Consider the following 19,262-nt stretch of genomic DNA (forward strand, 5'->3'; position numbering starts at 1 on the left):
CGAAAGATGGCTGTATCACTTTACTCCACCTAATGAACATTTCAATCTTCTAATAAACACCCTAATAAAGAAAAATTGAGACTTAACTCACTTTTATTATCCCAACTGACATGTTGCAAGGTCTTAATTGGGCTGAAAACGGCTTGCAATAATAATACCCTCCTTAATTGATTCATTAAAGGGGCCCCTACTGAGACAGAAGTGCTAGTTCCAGGAAAAGGAATGAAATAGAGCCCCAATTTCCCACTGAGTGGCTATGATCCCTCTACCATCAACTCCCCAGGCCACTGAAGAGGACGTTAAGAGTGTCCAATGCCTGGAATCATTCTTCTAGTCCCAAATTGGGCACACACTCACCACTCCCTTAGTGAGGTAACAAAGGAAAGTAATGGAATCTCATGGAATTCTTAGTATCAGATGAATCGGCAAATTAAGAAACCAGGTAATGGTAACTACACCCACCATGGTGACAACTGAGTATAGAATTGTCAAATCACTATGCCATACACCTGAAACTAATATAACGTTGTATGCCAACGGCAGTAATAAAAAATTTTAATTAAAAAAAAACAGGCGAGGGGATACATTAATAGCAAGAGATTAAAGCCTTTTACAAGATTGAACCAAAAACTACCATAGCCCAGCATGGCTGGGCAAGGAGAGGAGGGAGAAGCTATAGCAGAGAGAAGACATGAGGATTAAAAGAAAATTATCTGTTTGCAAGAAAGGGTGGTTTTGATCATATTATACAGATAAGATAGTCTAGTCATTAAAGCCATGGGATTTGAAGTCAGGCAGACCTGGGAGTCTGTCCTGTTCTTCCTTCCACTTACAAGCTCTGTCACCCTGGACAGGTTACCAAGCCCATCTACCACCCAGTTTCCTCAGCTATAAAACAGAAATGATAAACTAATAATCTACCCCAGCAGCCAGAGTAAGTCAGATTATAGCATTCTTTTGCTCACAGTCTCCAGTGGCTCCTCACTGCATTCCCACCCTATCTGTGCCCTCCATCACCTCTCCCAATCCAGCTCCTACTCCCCTCCCCAACTCACTTCCTAGTGCTCTGCCCTCCACCCACTCACCCACCCTAATTCCTTGAAAGCACCCAGTAGGCTCTCATCTCTGGCCTTTGCTAGTGGTGCCCTCCCCCTCCAGCTCTCTGTACTGCTCACCCTTTCACTTCTGTCAAGTCTTTGATCCAACATGACCATTCTATTTAAAATTGAAAACTGTCCCTCTGCTAATTCCAATACCACTTTCTCTGCTCTACTTTTTTTTTTTGCATAGCACTTATCACCTTCTAACAAACCATATAACTCATTTGCTATGTCTATTGTTTATTCTCTCCTGCTGTTTTCTTCACTGATCTATCCCAAATGCCTAAAACACTAAAGAGCATATAGCAGGTGTTTAATTTTTGTTACATGAAAACCTCATAAGATTGTTTTGATGACTAAATTAGATAATGCATGCAAAACACTTAGCTGTATGCAGGTATACAGAAGCGTTCAGTAAATATTATCTCTTATTACCATAGTGGTTACTATTATTGTGATTATTCTTATTTCCCATTCAACAGGAGGGATATTATTAACCAATCAGGTCATGGTTCTTTCAGCCATTGGTTCCTGGAGATGGAAGTACTAGATTTAATTAAGCAGAATTTTCTGACACTATATGTCATCTTGTTATGTATACATCACTGGCCAGGTCCACTGGCCAAGGATTAAAGGTGCCAGGTCACCTATAGACACCATCACATCCCATCCACTCTGCCAACACACATAGGGCTGAGGGCAGCTGCTAAGTTAAGAATGTATATCAAGGTACATCTCGGAACTCTTGTCATTTTAGGACTGTACTTCATATAAATACCAACTTGACAGTAACTGCATAACAGCAGAAGGGGAGAAAGGGTTTTATTTTACAATTAACAAAGAGTAGGAAAGGAAACAGGGAAAGGGATTATCCCACTGGCTTGCTGAGTCCCCAGAATTTACACTTCTGCCACAACATCTGAGACATTTGTGCTTCTGTCCAAGGAAAGAAGAAAAGAGTAACTAACCTCACAACCTCCCAGGCACTAATGAGATGCTTTCTTCTTTGTCAAACACTTAGGAGCTTCCATGATAAAATGCTGTCCTGGGTAAATAATGAATGGAACAGACCCATTAGCTCAAAGTTCAACTGCATCTTCTGTTTCCTGAACATGAACGAAGACAGGAGCAGCCTAGTCAATGAGCCATCCAGCACTCAAGATCCAAAGCTTGTTCTCCGATTCTGAGCTGATAAACCACGTGAAGAGTACACAGCAGCCAAGATGCCAAATGCAGGTTTCTGTATGTTTTCTTTCCCATAATGCCCAGCTCTCTTTCATGCTGCAGATGGCACCTGCGCAAGGAAACACAGCTGGTGCATGTGAGCATGCTGATGGAGCCATCAACTTGGCCATCTACAGGGACACCAGGGGGTAGGGACAAGGCAGCAGTTCAATGGCACAAGCACCTGAAAAAACACACTGTGTTCAAATCCTGACTCTGTCAATTAGCATGTGATTTCCCACCAGTTACATTATCCCTTTGAGCCTCAGTTTCCCCATCTGTAAAATGTGATGACGTTAGCAAACTCAAAGTTTGTGGAGGACTGAATGATCAATTAACATTGAGTCTGGAGGATAGTAAGTACTCAGTAAATATTACCCTTCCTTTGGAGGGCAGAGGGTCTGCAAGGAACAAAAAGTTTATGCCAATCATCTATTCATTCAACAAATATTTATTGAATATTTACAAGTTCAGTCAAATATTTATTGAATGCTTCCTGGTTCCAAGTCCTAGGTCTAGCTCCCAAAGATACAGCAGTGGGCAAAGCAGACAAGATACTCTGACCTCACAGAGCCTACAGTCCAGTGGATAATAGTGGCCAACACATAAAAGGTACTTACTGTATGCCAGGCAGTGTTCTAAGTGCTTTAGCCATATGAACTTATTTAATAATGAAGTACATTAACCCTTATTATCTCCATATGACAGAAGAAGCAACAGAGGCATGAATCTGTGAAATAAATTGCCCAAGTTCATAAGGCCACTAAGCATCAAAGCCAGGATTTGAAGCCAATGAGACTGACTCCATAGTCCATTCTCTTAAGCATTACATATACTGCCTTCTTGCAACTGCTCAATAGTGAGCTTTTTGTAGGTAGAGAACACATCCTGTTCATTTCTGTATCCCCAGGGAAGCACCTGGCTCATGAGAACACTCAGTAAATGCTCACTGCAGGAATGAAGAACAGTTCTTCTTTGAGACACTAAGGGCCACTCTTTTTGCCAGTCTCATGACATCTCCCTATAAACCCTGAATATATAATGAAAATATACTATTCTTCCTCTGCATAGAGAACATTATTGATCTTCTGTCCATAAGCTATGAAATATAAGGCTGTTTTTCCAGAAATGGTGATGAATTTTCCTTGAACCACCTACTTGCATTTGAGAAGGGTCTGGCAGGGATTGAGCTATATTTTAAAAGTCCAGAAAATGTGGTGCCAACAAGACAGAACACATAACACTTCTCCTTTATTTTGAAAACCAATTAAATATCCCAACCACACTCAATACATCTCACTCAAGGCCTGAGATCTTCCACTCAAACATCTCTAACTCTTCACTCTTCTCAGGACTATTTATGAACATACTAGTTGAAATCTGAGTGGGCCACAACTGAAGGAGATGACAGAAGCTCCTACTAACACCACACTGTGTGGGGTGGGGGCAGAAGAAAGAGGAGCTCCCCTGGGACTAAGATGGACAGTCCACTAGAGCTAGCTAATCTGCACTAAATATGGCCAGTACTTGATCAGTAGTAATTATAATTATTATCATATTATATTATATTAATTGAATTAATGGATTGTTATACATTATATCAGATGTTTATGTTTTATACTAATCATATTACTAATAGAGTATATTATTATTATTATTACAAGTGCCATTTATTCAGAAAGCCTCCTAGGTTCCTTCTTTTTTTCATACTATCTCACTTAATCCCTTCAATTACCACCCATAGCAGCAGTATAATCTCTGTGAAGGAACAAAGTAAGTTCCTTTAACAAAGGCACCCAAAAGGCAGTGGTTTAAACATGATAGTTTTTCCCCTATTGTGTAACAATCTAGAAGAAGTATTATGTACCTTCTAAGCTGCTGTAACAAAGGTAGAAAAAACATGATTTAAACAAGATCAAAGTTTCTCTTCCACATAACAATCCAGGACTAGGAGGGCAGCCTACCATCACCAACACATGGCTTCCATTTTGGAGATCCAAGTGGCTCCTTGACTTCCCCTGTCATATTCCAGCCAGCGGCAAGTGGAAGGAGCAGTGGGAGAGCATGCACTTTTATTTTAAGGATATGGTCCTGAAGTGGCACACATCACTTGCATCTCATTGGCTAGAACTTGGTCGCAAAGTTGTGATGAGGAGTAAACTGAAAAACCAGATGCCTTGAGTAAGGAATTGGATTAATGTCTACCTCTTTTCCTTGTCTTTTTGACATCAGTATCTTGAAAGGGAATCCTAGTATGATCATTTGATTATTATTCAGCAAAAAACTCACTTCCTTCCCCTTCCCATCGAGGACAGAGTATACCTCCCTGCTCCACTGATGTTAGGCTCAGCACATAATTTGCTCTGTCCATTGGAAAGTTAGTAGATATGATGCAAGCACAAGCTTTAAATGTGTTGTATGGTTCAACTTAGAGTGCTCCACTGATATGTTGTAAGAGGAGTTTATGCCCAGTGTAATCCTGAATTGAAAGCAAACTCCCATGGAAAATTTCTGAGCCCAGAACAGCCTGGAGCCAAACCCAATCACAAGCAACCTAAAACAAGTCCCCTTGCCGAACTCAGCCTAGATTGGCTGAATGACAATCCAACAGCAGACCTGCAAAGGTGAGATTAAGTGCTTATGATTGTAAGTCATGAGTTTTGGGGTAAGTTTATGACACAGCATTATTGCAGCAATAGCTGGTCAACAGAGAAATTGGTATCAGAAGCAGAGTACTGTCATAATGAGAACCTAAAATATGAGACTGTGGTTTGGTGATTAGGCAGCAGATGATGAGGAAAGTGTTATAGAAAGCTGGAAACATGCCATCCATGTTATTTAGTGATGAAGCACTTGGCCAAACTCATCTGTGATAACAGGGAGGACAGAAATCTGCCTAATGAACTTAAAGTATTGGACAAGAAAGTGTCAAGGCAGAATGTTGATAGTGCAATATGATTGTTACTAGCTGGATAAGGGATCGCAAGACAAAGTTGAGTTTGTAAAGGAAACTGACCAGTATGCAAGCAATACTGAGAGAAAATGTAGAAAGCCCAGAAATTCTAGGACTTGCAGGTTTGAAAAGTTAAACTATCTTTATCTTACCATCTTATCAGCCTCAGGACAATAACTAAATCACACGTGTGATTGTCACATCCTTTGTTACAACTTCTTTTGAAAGGACTGAAGTGGTGCCTATCCACTTTTCAGCTGGACAAAGTGCTCCCAGAAATATAAAAGGCACGATCCCACAGAGGCCTAATCAACCCAAGGTAGCCAAAATTAAGTCTTAAGAGAGAGATTTGTCTCAAAATGAATCATAGATGTAACATGGAGTTGAGTAAAATCAAATGTAGGAAACTCACAAAATTTTTGAGATACCTGTATTGGTAAATGTGATCAACCTGAGACTATAACTGTCTGAGATGGAAAAAGATCTCTGGCTCCTAGATTCCTATAAGCAGAAAATAGGCTGAAAAATTTGCTGATCCAGGAAGAAAGGCTTATTCTTTAAAGTTCTCTTCAGAAGTGTCCATGCATGGTGTTGAAAAACACTGGAGCCAAAGACTGAAGAACAATGGACCAGTGGGCCACACCCAGCAAGAAGAACTAGGGCTTAGTCCAAGGGTCAGTGAAGCATGGCCCACAGACTAAACCCTATGTCACCTAGTTTAAATAAAGTTTTATTGGAACACAACCCCATCTGTACATTTATATATTGTCTATTGATGCTTTTGTCATAACACAGAATTGAGATGTTACAACAGATAACATGGTCTGCAAAGCCTAAAATATTTACTATCTGGCCCTGAACAGTTGCCTGGCCTAGTGAAAGAAGACTCTGTACCTACACAATAAGGAAATCTGGTTATATTATACACAGCAGGATTTCAGAATGGCTGGGGTCAGTGACTGCAATCTACTACCATCCTCCTTTTTTTTTTTAGATTTTATTTATTCATTTTATTAGAGAGAGAGCAGGGCGAGGGGCAGAGGGTGAAGGAGAGAATCCCAAGCAGACTCCACCCTCACTGGGGAGCCCAATGCAGGACTGGATCCCACACCCAGTTTTGGATCATGACCTGAGCCAAAACCAAGAGTTGGATGCTTAACTAACTGAGCCACCCAGGAGTCCCTCTTCCCTTTTGCAATTAGGAATATTTATTTCAGTTATTCTGTCCGTGTCAATATTGTATATCGGGTGGTTAGAAAGCAAATAATTTGTCTCTTTATGTTGTAAATAGAAGTCAGTCAGTAGAAACCATTATCAGGATTTGGTATAATTTCAAGATCTTAGACATCAAGCCTGATATTGACTGGATGACATTTAAGGGTATTGAGATGGGAGTAAATATATTTTGCATGCACAAAACAATGAATAATAAAACCCAGATTGTGATGGCTTATATTATTATTCACTCCCCTTCCCCTCCCATTGGGTAGTATATCCTTCCTCATTGCATGGCTGTGGCCATGTGACTTCTTCCAGCCAATGGAACATGACCAGGTGTGGGGGAATAGGGACTTTCCCTATGTGCTTATATGGTTCATCATAGATCTTGTATTCCAGCGATCTGTCCTGAGAAGAGCATCCTCTTCTATCCGGTCTTCAGAATAAATACACATGAAACAGATGTAAACCCAAGACATAGGATTAAGCCAGATCCAGCCAACCCGAAACCTGAAGCAGGGCCAGCCAGGTGAGGCCTGGCTAGATTAGCTAACTTCAGTCAATCCTGGACAGATAAGTGATAGCATGAATACTTGTTTTGAGCTACTGAATTTTGAGGTGGTTTATTACACAGCATTATTGTAACTGATCAATCACTGATTGATACACAGGGCTCCCATAAAATGATAAGGTGGCTGGCTGGAACTTAGTAAATTACACTTTCGTTCTGAAATCAAAAGACCTCAGTTCAAGTCCCAGCTCTGCCAGTTACTTGTTATTTAATTGGAGGAAGTCACTATACTTTTTGAATCTGTTTTAGATTTTATTACAAATGAGAGTATTCACAACCTAAATTAGAAGGTCATTAAAGATTAAATAAGATGATATACTTAAATGTTTTATAAATATAATAAGGTATACAAATACAAGATATTTTCATTATTAACTTCAGTTCACAGAAAGCAGCCCTTTTTTTTTTTTTTTTTTTTAGAGATTTTATTTTTAAGGATAGCTCTATATCCAACGTGGGGCTCGAACTCACAACCCTGAGATCAAGAGTTGCATGCTCTTTTGACTGAGCCAGCCAGGCACCCCAGCCCTGGTTATTTTTAATGGATTGTGGAGAACGAGTTATGCCACTTCTGTCCTCTGACCCTGGAAGGTGGCCATGCTAAGTCTGGAAGGCTAAACATCTGTAAACTGTTAGCGTTGCTGCAGTGTTTTAATAATTCTTTCTTGATTTTGCTTAATATGAATGCTGAGTGTTTTTTTCTCTAATAAACATGTATAATTTCATAATAAAAATCCAAAACAATATAAAGGTTATTCTTTTTAAAATTGATTATGCTACCCAAGCCCGACACTTCTGAGCACTTTCTGCTTCCCCAAACCTCCCACATGAGGAACACACAGTGCCCCTGACAGCAGTAACCTAAGTATTAGAGTGGAAAGAAAATTCTCTGAGCCTGCGTTCCTCTCTCATTGCAGAATGAAAGAAAAATCAGAATGTTCCCCTTCCTATACCACCCACAAATCACTGAAAAGCCCAACCAGTTAGCTGGATTCCCAGCAGACAAGGAACCTCCATTAGAAATAAAAGCCCACATTATTCCACCAAATTATTTTCCATGGACTCCAGTGTACCACACATCCAGAGTTGTGTCTGGGGCATTGCAACACCATTATTTTGTGTTCATGTCAAAAAATCTTTTTCCATGCTGTACACATGAAACTAATGTAATATTATATGTTGATTATACTTCAATTAAAAAAAGTGTTTTTCTTTCTCCAAAATGTCAAAGGGAAGAGTGGGTTTCCTAGAAATGGCTCTAAATTGTCTTGCTGCACCCAAGAGAACAGAGCAGTGAGGGCCTAGACACTGCCCACCAGGAGAGGGAAAAAGTCAGATCAATAACACTGACGATACCCATTTGTTCCACAAAGACAGGCAACACAGATTTCTCAGGAAGGTTATTTGAGAAATAAATCTACCCACACAGTTCCTCTCAATCCTCCAGCCAAAGTAGCAGAACCCACTAGAAATCAGATCATACCTCTCAGCTTGCTTCCTAACAGAGCAGCCAAGCTGGGCAATAACATGACAAAATGGAATCATTGATCAGATTAGCAGAGTGCTGAGAGCCGTGGGCCTGGGGTGCAGGACACAAGGGCTTTGGTGGAAAGGAGGGAATGGCCCCTGGGGAGAAGTCAAATACTTAGGAGCAGAGTCCTCCCTAAGGCAGAGCAATTATGGTGCCCACCACGGGGCTAACTTCTGAGGGCCGCTATCCTGCTGTGGGCACCCCCAGGCAGAGAACAAGAAAGCAACAAGCAGCAGAGGAAGGAAAAGCAGAGAGAGTGGTGTTGCCAGCTAGTCCTCATGACGACCTCTAGACTAATGATAGAAGCTAGAACCCCGGGTCACTCATTCCCCCTGTAAATATCTGTTGCCCACCTACCACATGCTTCCACTATGCTAGGTGCTGGGTATGCAACGATACATAAGAGACCATTCCTGCTTTTACATTGTGTATGCCCCCTTGCACCTAGCACATAACAGGAGCCCAATACGTGTTCACTGTTACCTTACCATTCAGCTTTATGGGGCCTCTTTTCTCCGCCCTCCATGGCACTTTTTTAAATCCTTATTTAATGAGTACTTACAGTGCTCTGAATTTTAGTTACTGATGCATATTTTATTTCCCCCAAAATATAGGATTGCTCCGTATAGAATCTGTGTGTTCTTGTCACTGCATCGTTCAATACATATTTATTGAGTGAATGACTATGTAATCATAACTAGTGTGTCACCACCTGCTACCATCATCAGAACAGGATGGGAGGTCTAGGATCTGCAACTGAGGGAGAAAGCATGCTGGGTGAGAAGTCAGGAGACCTGCCTTCTAACAGAAGCTGCTCTCATCCACTGGCTGAGTGACTGTGGACCGCTCCTGAGTACCTTGTGCTCAGCTTTAAGAGGAAGGAGTGGGTAGATGATCGCTAAGGTACCTTCCAGCCTTACAATTCATCATTTTAATTGTAGATTACAGATGACATTCACTGAGCACTTGGCGTGGTTCAGGCACAGGGTTAAGAACTTTGTCTGAGTTATCTCATGTGATCCTCAGAATAACTTTTTGAGGTGCAATGACTATCCCTATTTTACATAGAGAAAGGAGACCTAGAGAGGCTAAGTAACTTTCCTAATGCCACACAGACCAACTTGGAAACCCATACTCTCATTTACTAAGCCAGTCTGATTCCTCTTGCTCAGCCACATGCTGGGGACCTTTTGGGCCATCACCTCTCCTGAACAGCCTCATTTTCTATCATAACCAGTTTTTTTTTTTTAATTTTAGAGAGAGAGAGTGAGAGATCACAAGCAGGAGGGAGAGGTAGAAGAAGAAGCAGGCTTCCCACTGAGCAGGGAGCCCGATGCAGGACTCGATCCCAAGACCCTGGGATTATGACCTGAGCCGAAGGCAGACACTTAACTGACTGGGCCACCTAGGTGCCCCCATCATAGCCAATTTTTAAAAAACTGTTAGAAACGCCTTTATCAGAGAGGCACAGCAGGCAAGCTGTGCATACCTCACAGAGGCAGGTGGGGAGTTTCCTTATGTTTTTCGAGACTCTGGAGCACCAGTCCAATTGCAAGGATCCCTACAACAGCAAGAGAACCTCAGCAACAAGTCACAGGGGGTGCCAGCCGTGGCCCAGGCATAAGGCTATTTGAGCCTCATTGAGAAACCATCGGAGAAGGCAAGAAAAAGAAAAGAAAGATAATATTTGGTTCAAGGAGCTTTGGGGAACTATAAAGGCTTTGACCATATTCCAGATCCATCTGACAGATGCTTCTATTCATTCTCCCCCATATTTAAAGCATAGAGAGGAGAGATGTTTACTCTCCAACAGACAACTGGCAGAGTCTGCTTGGAGTCCAACAGTGAGCACTTTGAGGCCCTTGCCAGTTTCCGGAGAACATGGTACCTCACACATGGGCCTCAAAACACCCAGAGGTGACAGAGATCAATGGCACTGATGAAAGAATGTGGGACAATATAGGAAAAAAAAAAAAAAAACAAGATTTCTCCAAAGGAACATATTTATATAAGGAGGCAGAAAAGTCAAGTAAAGCTCTAAACCTCTTAGGGTTGTACCTAAATTAAAAAGAAAAAATGAGGACACCTGGGTGGTTCAATCGATTAAGCATCTGCCTTCAGCTCAGGTCATGATCCCAGGGTCCTGGGATTGAGTCCCACATTGGCTTCTTGCTTAGTAGGGAGCCTGCTTCTCCCTCTGCCTCTACCCTGCTGCTCCACCTGCTTGTGCTCTCTCCCTCTCTCCCTCTCCCTCTGACAAATAAAAAAATAAAATCTTAAAAAAAAATAAAAAGAAAAAATTATAAATAACAACAGTGAATTCAAGAACTGAAGGATAAACGTATGACCCCCAAAAGTGAGGATCAAAAACACATGCCACTTAAAGGAGAAAGGAGAGGAAAACAGCTCCTTTTTAGGAAGCAAAGATATTCAGAAATTTGGCAGGAGGAACGGGTCTGATTAATTAACCACATGCAAGTGAAAGGACCTCCCTTCCAAACCAAATGACCTTGAACCCAAGTCAGGGAAAGAATACAAGTATGGAATTTGGAAGAAGATGAATGCATTTTAATTGTCTCAAAGAGAAATGTGTGAGTAGAAATCCAGGAGTTCTTTGGTGTGTGTGTGTGTGTGTGTGTGTGTGTGTGTGAGAGAGAGAGAGAGAGAGAGTTTCTCTTGGTGACAGAAAAATAGAAACCAGTGGTGCTGGGTGGCTGCTATTCCCATAGTGAGAGGGAAGTCCCATTACATCTCATAACAAACGAGCACAGTGAGCCTTCCTATTAGTATTGGGCAAATGATCTTCCAGATATGCCTAAATCCAAACCACACAAAAGGAGCCAGGGCAGAGAAAGGCAGTTTGCTCTGAAGCAAAATGACATTTTTCATGCTTAAATTACCAATTCCCTCCTCCACCATCTTCCTTTAAAACGCTGAATTGTTAGAGCAGTGGGCATTCTGGAAAAATAGGCAGGTAGAGATTTAGATTTGTTACCAGAGAGCAAAACCCGACTGCATTCCCTGCCTTTGTTGGAGCTGGCCACGTCCACCCTACGGGGCCCCGCCACCCTCAGTGAAGTTGAGCTCCCAGCAAATTCAGCCACCCTCCTCCTCGTGAGTTGAATGGAAACATGGCCTGATGATACAACCTCTCGTGCCCTCCCTAAACCCGGTTGACAAGTCAGTTTTCAGACCTGCCCGGCGAAGCCAAGTGCTCGGCTCAGCTCAGACACCCAGGACACGTCCAAGAGTGGAGGTAGATAGCCAGACGTGATGTGAGGCCATTTTGAATTATTTACTAGGCTGCTTCTAAAAACAACTGCTTCCTATCTCCCCTTCTCTGAAGATCATAATCCCCCACACCTCCAAAATTTAAATTGGATCTATTAGAAATATTAAAATCTACAATTCTACATGAAGGGTGTGAGGGAAAAGGCAGGGGTCTCCAGCCAGCCTTGTATGTTTTCCTCAGTGCTTACAATTATGCTCCGGTGTTTTTAAAAAAATCTGTGAAGAGATTTAATAGATGAAGAGAAACAGAGGTGGGAGGAGGCGGGGCGAGGGGGAAGAAAGGAGGAAGGGAAGGCCAAAGGGAGGATGGAAAGACAGAGAGAGGAAGATGAGACAGGAAGACAGGTACCCTAAGGGGTTGATACAATTTCCTGGCCTGCGGAGCAACTCCCTCCCTTTGAGCACAGTAACACTGCCACCTAGAGGCTAAAAGTGCCTTCCAGAACTTGTACAATAGTGAGCAAGATGTATTTATATGTGTAACTCAGCCTGCCAAGGATCTTTGAGAAGGGGGAGGTAGATGATGGGGGGGGTTCTATCAAGAACTATAATATTTCAAAGTGGTTAATATTTATTAGGCGCCTACTGTGTGCCAGGGACTGAACAAAGCACCGAGAATACAAACACAGGAAAGATATTCCCCTCCTCAAAGACCTCAGTGTAAGGGAGGAGACTGACACATGTAGAAATCATGCAGACGGTGATAATAACCATAACATATGGAAACATTGTGCTAACAGTATCAGTGAGATTAATTCTGGCTAGATCTGCAAGGAATTCAAGGAAGAGATGTGGGTGAGCTGGGTCACAGGAAATCTGGACAGGCGAGCAGAGCTCCAGGTGAAGGTAACCATCCAACTAGGCACGAAGAAAGGAGTGCCCAGTATGACTGGACAACAAGGAATGTGATATTACCTGCAGATGTGCAGAGAGACCATAAAGGCCAGAAAAATGAGTTAAGCCAAATTGTAGATGACATTGAATGTTTGGCTGAAGAGTGTGCACCTTTTAAGTGGCTCTGTAACTGCTTTGTTCACTCTGGGATGCCAGCTCCTAGAAAAATGCTTGGCACTTAGCAGTTGCTCAATTAGCATCCGAGGAATGAATGACTATAACAGGAAGAGGAGGAAGATTTTAGAGAAAGAGAATAATTAGATAAAACCAATGTTTCTGGAAAATATAACGAGATAATCTGTAGGAATGGAAGAAGAGTGGAAAGGCTCCATTAGACAGGTCCTGCCAAAGCCAGGTAATGCGGGTCCGACCTAAGGCACAGTAGTGGGAATGGAAAGGCTGGAATGGCCATGAGCAGTCTTGGGGAAGTCAAATCTAGAAGTCTTCAATACCAACACGCCCTGGATGTGTTGAGCCTGAGTCATGGCGTTGGGCCAAGATAGAGAATGCAAAAGGAGGGACAGTGCCGGGGAGGAGATAGGGAGTTTAGTTTAAGAGATAGAGCATTTCAGTTTCCTGGAGTATATGTCCAGGAAATGTCCATGTCCAAGTGGACATGGCTAGTAGACAGTTATAGATACAGTGTGGAGCTCTGGGAGGGCTCTTGGCACCCACATACCCTGTGCTCACGTAGACATGCACATCCTTGCCTAGCTGAATGCGACAGACATTTTTTTTTTCATCCTAGTGTCAAAGATAAGGTAAGCCTGTAACAACCTTGAGAGTCAATTGTAGTCTATGCTTTGGTAGATCCAGAAGCTAGAGGGAGCACTCTCAGCTTCCACATCTGGAAAATGGGAATTGTCCTAACCCGTGTAAAGTGCTTAGCCCAGTGTCTGGCATAAGATAAATACACAATACGTGTTGGATTACAATCTAATCTCTCATTATGACATGATAGACTCTTAAGATTAAAGTTCAAAGTCCAGCTCATCCCCTCATGATCCGTATGACCTTGGACAGGAAACATGGCATCTCTGAGTCTCAGTTTGCTCATCTGGTGAATGGGAAAAGTATTACCACATCTGCCTCACAAAATAAAATGAGATAATGCACATAAAAGAGTCTATAAACTTAAAGTTAACTTATAAATATTATGTATGATTTATCAAATGGAAGTCCGAAGTAGAAAAATCTCCGAATTCCTTCAAGATACCGTGGTTCTAGGGGCGCCTGGGTGGCTCAGTCGTTAAGAGTCTGCCTTCAGCTCAGGTCATGATCCCAGGGTCCTGGGATCGGGCCCCGCATCGGGCTCCCTGCTCCACAGGAAGCCTGCTTCTCCCGCTCCCACTCCCCCTGCTTGTGTTCCCTCTCTTGCTGTGTCTCTTCCCTGTCAAATCAATAAACAAAATCTTAAAAAAAAAAAAAAGGATACTGTGGTTCTAGATAAGCATGTATCTTTTTAAGACCTTTCAGCCCAAAGAGAGAGATTCTTCTCTGCCCCCATTTCGCAAGAAATCCTCATTTGCCACGTTTCTATGTTCCAGACATTCTTTCATCACAGCACATTTCCTTTATCCCATCTTCAATTGAGATTTAAAAAGAAATCTTTGAAACTCCCCAGCTGGTAGAACCACTAGGGAATCAAAGTACATTTTTTCTCTCTTCTACATATTTTGCACATGGTTGACCAATCAAACTCATGCTGTTAATCTCAACTGACAGGAAATGGAGTATTATTTAAAGGAGACAAAGATGACCATAGCAGAGGATTAGAAACAAATAAGATTATTCAACTTCTGACCCACAAAGTGTTTTGTTTGTTCTTTGTGCTATCAATTCCCTCTAGAACATACCTGTAATGAAAGGCCAAGAACCTGGACAGCTGCTGGTTTTAGCCTTGTGGCCATCAACCCACCTCTGCACCTGTGTTGAGGCAACAGGAAAATCACAGAATCATTGGGCTGGAACTGAAGGAAATAGAATATGATGTGACTTTCTTCAGCCCAATTTATAGCACAACCCAGGAAGTCTTTTTGCAGTCAGTGACCAGCAAGCATTTAGCTTCAACTTAATCCCATTCAGGACCAGGTATTCATCAGTCGGTAAGAAGCTCATCCCACCAATAGGCAGACTGAATCAAGCGCTAGCCAGCTGGCCCTATTATAAGTTGAAGCCTACTCCCTGCCGCCTCCACTCACAGCTCACGGAGCTGCCCTCCACTGCTGCATGGAATGAACCTCCTTTTCCCCTCAGCCTTCTCTTCTCTAAGTAGCCTTCATTCCTTCACGTGTCCTTGTTTGATGTGTTTTGCTGCCCCAACTCCTTGCTAAATAAAAACCATGACTACAAAAAATGATCTGAGATCTCGTTGTGGTCCAGCTTCCCCCGGGTGGGCACTGTGCGTTAACCCCCTAAAGTACCCAAACTATACAGGGTGACCACTGTATTGCCCCCTTTCACCCCAGGGCAGCATCTCTGTGTGGTATTGTCTGCGCTACAACAGGCCTGGGGGTGACTGATGAAACACTTCATGTCCCCACAGCCCCTCCGATGGGGGATAACCATGCCCACAGTTTTTAGAGGAAGGTTGGAGGCATTTTCAACTTATCTCAAACCGAACGTAACGGCAACTCCCCTCCCTCCCCTAGTATGCCTTGTGGCACCACCATGCCCTCAGTCAGCCTGGTCCTGGGGACGTGGACCCAGCCTCAAAGGCTCCTTCCCCACATCCACATATCCGGTCGGCCACCCACTTCTGTCCATTCTCCACCTCACACCATCATCAGAGCATCATCAGAGTAGTCCCTGCTCTTCATTCTGACTGTTGCCACCTACCTCCGCTCGAGTCCTCTTGTGTTCAGAAACACTGAATGATTTCCAGGTTTCCCAATTAAAAAATATGTATCTAAAATCTTGAGCACAGCCCTCGATGTTCTCCAAAATCTAGCTAAATCCAATCTTTCGGGCCTCGTCTCCCACTACTCTCTGTATTGGTCAGGGAAACCAATGGCACACACACTACAGGGTGCAACTCCAGAGAATCCACTCAGGGGAGCGTCTGCAGGGCTGTGAGCAGGGTTTAAGGAACCAGCAAGGGAAGGTGAACCCCACAGGAACCAGCACTTGATGGGAGGCCACACTGCGGCTAGGTCTGAAGGAGCGAAGGCTAAGAACAGTGTTCCCCATCCCTGGGAGAGTCACAGGTGAAGGAAGAAGAGAAGACCGGTGGATTGTAGCTCTGCAGGAACCTCAGCAGCTTGGAGGTGGGGGGAGGGGGAGGCGAGAAGGAAGGAAATAAATAGCCCCACCTCTGCTTCCCCCATCCTCTGACGGCTTGCTGTGCCTCTTATTGTTCAATTCCAAATGGAAAACACAGGGCTAGGGAGTCCCTGTGATGGAACCACAGAAGTCAGCTTCCTGGGGCACAGAGCAGGGATGAGAAAGGCAAAGAACAGATAGACATCAGGGGCATGGAGAATAACCCAGACATTCCCTCCCTAGTATCCTATCTTCTGTCAAGTGCACGAGCTCACTATTTCCTAATGACATACACAATTTCCTGATCTTATGCCTTTGTTCCCACCACCTCCTCTCTTTGCAATGCCCTTCCCCTGCAGGAGAGACTTGCTCAGGGTCATCTGAGAGCCACTGAGGGTGACACATTCACTCAGGGGATCCTTGCTGCAAGCATGGTTCCCAGTAATACAGCTAGTAGAATGAAGGCTAGGGGAGGGGGGCAGTACTTGCAGGCAAAGCCCCGAAGGTGGGATTCATCAACTAGGAGGGATGCTCAAAGGAATCCCTGTAGGCCCTCAATATACTCTGTTCATTAAAAAAAAAAAAAAAAAAAAAAAAAAGGAGAAGCAGGTACTGGAAATGAAAAACGTGGACCTGTGCGTGATGACATCTGTCATCAGCAACTGGAAGGCAAAGCCTGTCTCTCTGCAGCACCTCTCACTCCCCAGGTCAGGGGCTGATGGCAGGACCACTGGCTTCAGATCCTGGGCCCTCTTGAGCCAAGCCCCCTGCCCCAGCTGCCAGGCTCCTGAGTCCTCTGAATTGCTCCATGGAACAGTAAGGCCGGCCCTGCACTTAGCAATTCTTTTCAGAGTAAAGGTTTTCCTCCCCACATAGTTCTTCCTTTTTGTCAGGGAAAAGAAAAGAAGAATCCACCCAGAGTGAATTCCATGTAGCTGGATGTTTGTAGGCAGCAGATGCTGCCAAAAGCACACACAGCATATTTGTCTGAAACTGGCTCCCGCTGCACAAAGGCAGGAGGTCCCTTCCTCCACCTCATCAGGGCCACCCTGGGGGCTGGAGCTTGGTTTCCATCCTTCGGGGGCCATAGAAGCCACATTTCCCTCCAAGTAGGGTAAGTGGGGCAAGGTAGGGGGCATCTAGGCATTCTAGATGGATCTGAAAAGCTGACAAGCACTTCTGCTATCATGCAGAACACTTTCAAAGAAAAATCAGGAAAGCTGATGAGGAAGCTCCTCATTTATATATTCAACGAACATTTGCACTTACCCTGGCAAAGCAGTAAAGAGCATGGGCTTGGAAGCCAAACTGAATGGGTTCAAATTTTGTCTACACCATTAACAAGCTGTGTGCCCTTGGGCAATTTGGGTAGTCTCTCTGTGTCCCTCTGCTGGGAGGCCTAAATCAATCCATGTTAAATCATTTGCACAGCACCTGGCATCGAGTAATAGCTCTCAAGAAAACTATCTGCATTTTCAGATGAGGTTTATGGGTGAAAGTTGGTTGTATAATTTGCCCAAGGTCATTCAGCCAGTAAGTGCCAGACCTTAGATTTGAAGAGTAGCAATGAACCAAAAGGTAAATTCATAACTACAGCTGGTAAGAAACACTATGAAGAAAATGCAAAGCATACAGTGATAGAACACAGGGGAGGGAGCACTAGTGAGGTTGGTCAGGGTATCCCATGCTGAGACATGAAGTGAGAGAAGAAACCAGAGGTGCAAAAAGCAGAGAGAAAGAATTCTAGGCAGAGGGAGTGGCAGAGAGGAGATACTCAAGTGGGAAAGAGATCAGGAACTAAAGGAAGAGGGTGAAAGAAGGCTGGCATAGCAGGAATGGGGTGATTAAGGAAGGAAGGGAAGTGGGATATGTCCAGAATGGAGGGCAGGATCCAGATCATGGCAAGAACTCATAGGTAATTACAGAGACCTCAGATCCAAATGCAGCTGGAAGCTGCTAGAGGGTCTGAAAATGAAGAGCAACATGATCTGAACGTTCGTGGCATGAGCCAAGAATGAAAGCATGGGGATTCTTAGAAAGCAACTGTGATCACATTTAGTGATTTGGACTGGAGACATGTCAAGCTTATTACTGATAAGGGAAGTGCCTTGTGACCAGTATAGAATAAAGGCATCACTCATATCCTCAGCCTAGACTTGATACAAATAAGAAATTTTGTGTGTGTGTTTTTTTCCATCATCACCATCATCATCACTATCAAATCATGGGTGGATTTTGGAGGGAAGATGGCGGCAGAGTAGGAGGACTCTAGGCTCATCATGTCCCAGGAATAAAACTATCAAATCATGGGCAAAGATCAAAATGGCTCTGGGCTAGTGATGACTCCATTCAAGCTCCCAAGCATAGGGTCTCCCCTCTGGGATGACAGCTGACGGCACCGTGCCCCAGCCAGCATACATATCCAAGCACCTAAAGAAACCTGAAACATAAAAAGCCCAGAAAGAGAGTATATAATGAGGGCAATCATGGGAGTTACCTGTTAGATACAACTGTCCTTTTGGCTGTATCACCAGTGAGGGACCATAAGTGCCCACCGCCCCATTCTCTCAGTGTCTGACTGTCTGATACACTACTGCCGAATATTAGGATGCTTATCCATTCATTCATACACCAAAAATGATTGAATAAACATGCTGTATCCCCTGTACTGGGTATTGGGAAAATACTAAGACAAATAAAACACCATCTATGCCCTCAATAATCATAAGTTTCTTACTCCACAGACAAGTAAAAGGGCAATATGATTGGAGCTAGGATAAAGGGGGGGACACATTGCTGTGGAAGTACTTAAGATGGCCATTAACCCAGGGGCAGGGACAGAGTCTCAGAGAAGGGGTACAGGGAAGACAAAAGAGGGGTGGGGCAGCATGTATGAGACTGGAGGGTACCTCTGGGATACAGAGGGACTGGAGGCACTTAGTGTGATTTAAGCCCAAAATCCAAGAGGTGATAAAGGGACATGGGAAGAGCTTTTAGGTCATGCTAAGAAATTAGGACTTTTTCCAGATACTATGGGAAGCCATTAAACATTTAAGGAAGGGTACAATGGTTGTATTTCACTTTAGAAAAGCCTTCTGTGTGTAATATGAAGAGCAATGTAGAGGGGGAAGGACTAGGGGCAGGAAAACCAGGGACAAGTCTCTTGCCATAATTCAATAATCAGGAGGGTGTGAGCCAAAGCAGGAGCCAAGAAAGTGG

The sequence above is a fragment of the Callorhinus ursinus genome, unplaced genomic scaffold (genome assembly GCF_003265705.2).
Source record: "Callorhinus ursinus isolate GAN/ISIS: 27379988/994484 unplaced genomic scaffold, GSC_fseal_2.0 scaffold13, whole genome shotgun sequence".
Taxonomy (NCBI): Eukaryota; Metazoa; Chordata; class Mammalia; order Carnivora; family Otariidae; genus Callorhinus; species Callorhinus ursinus.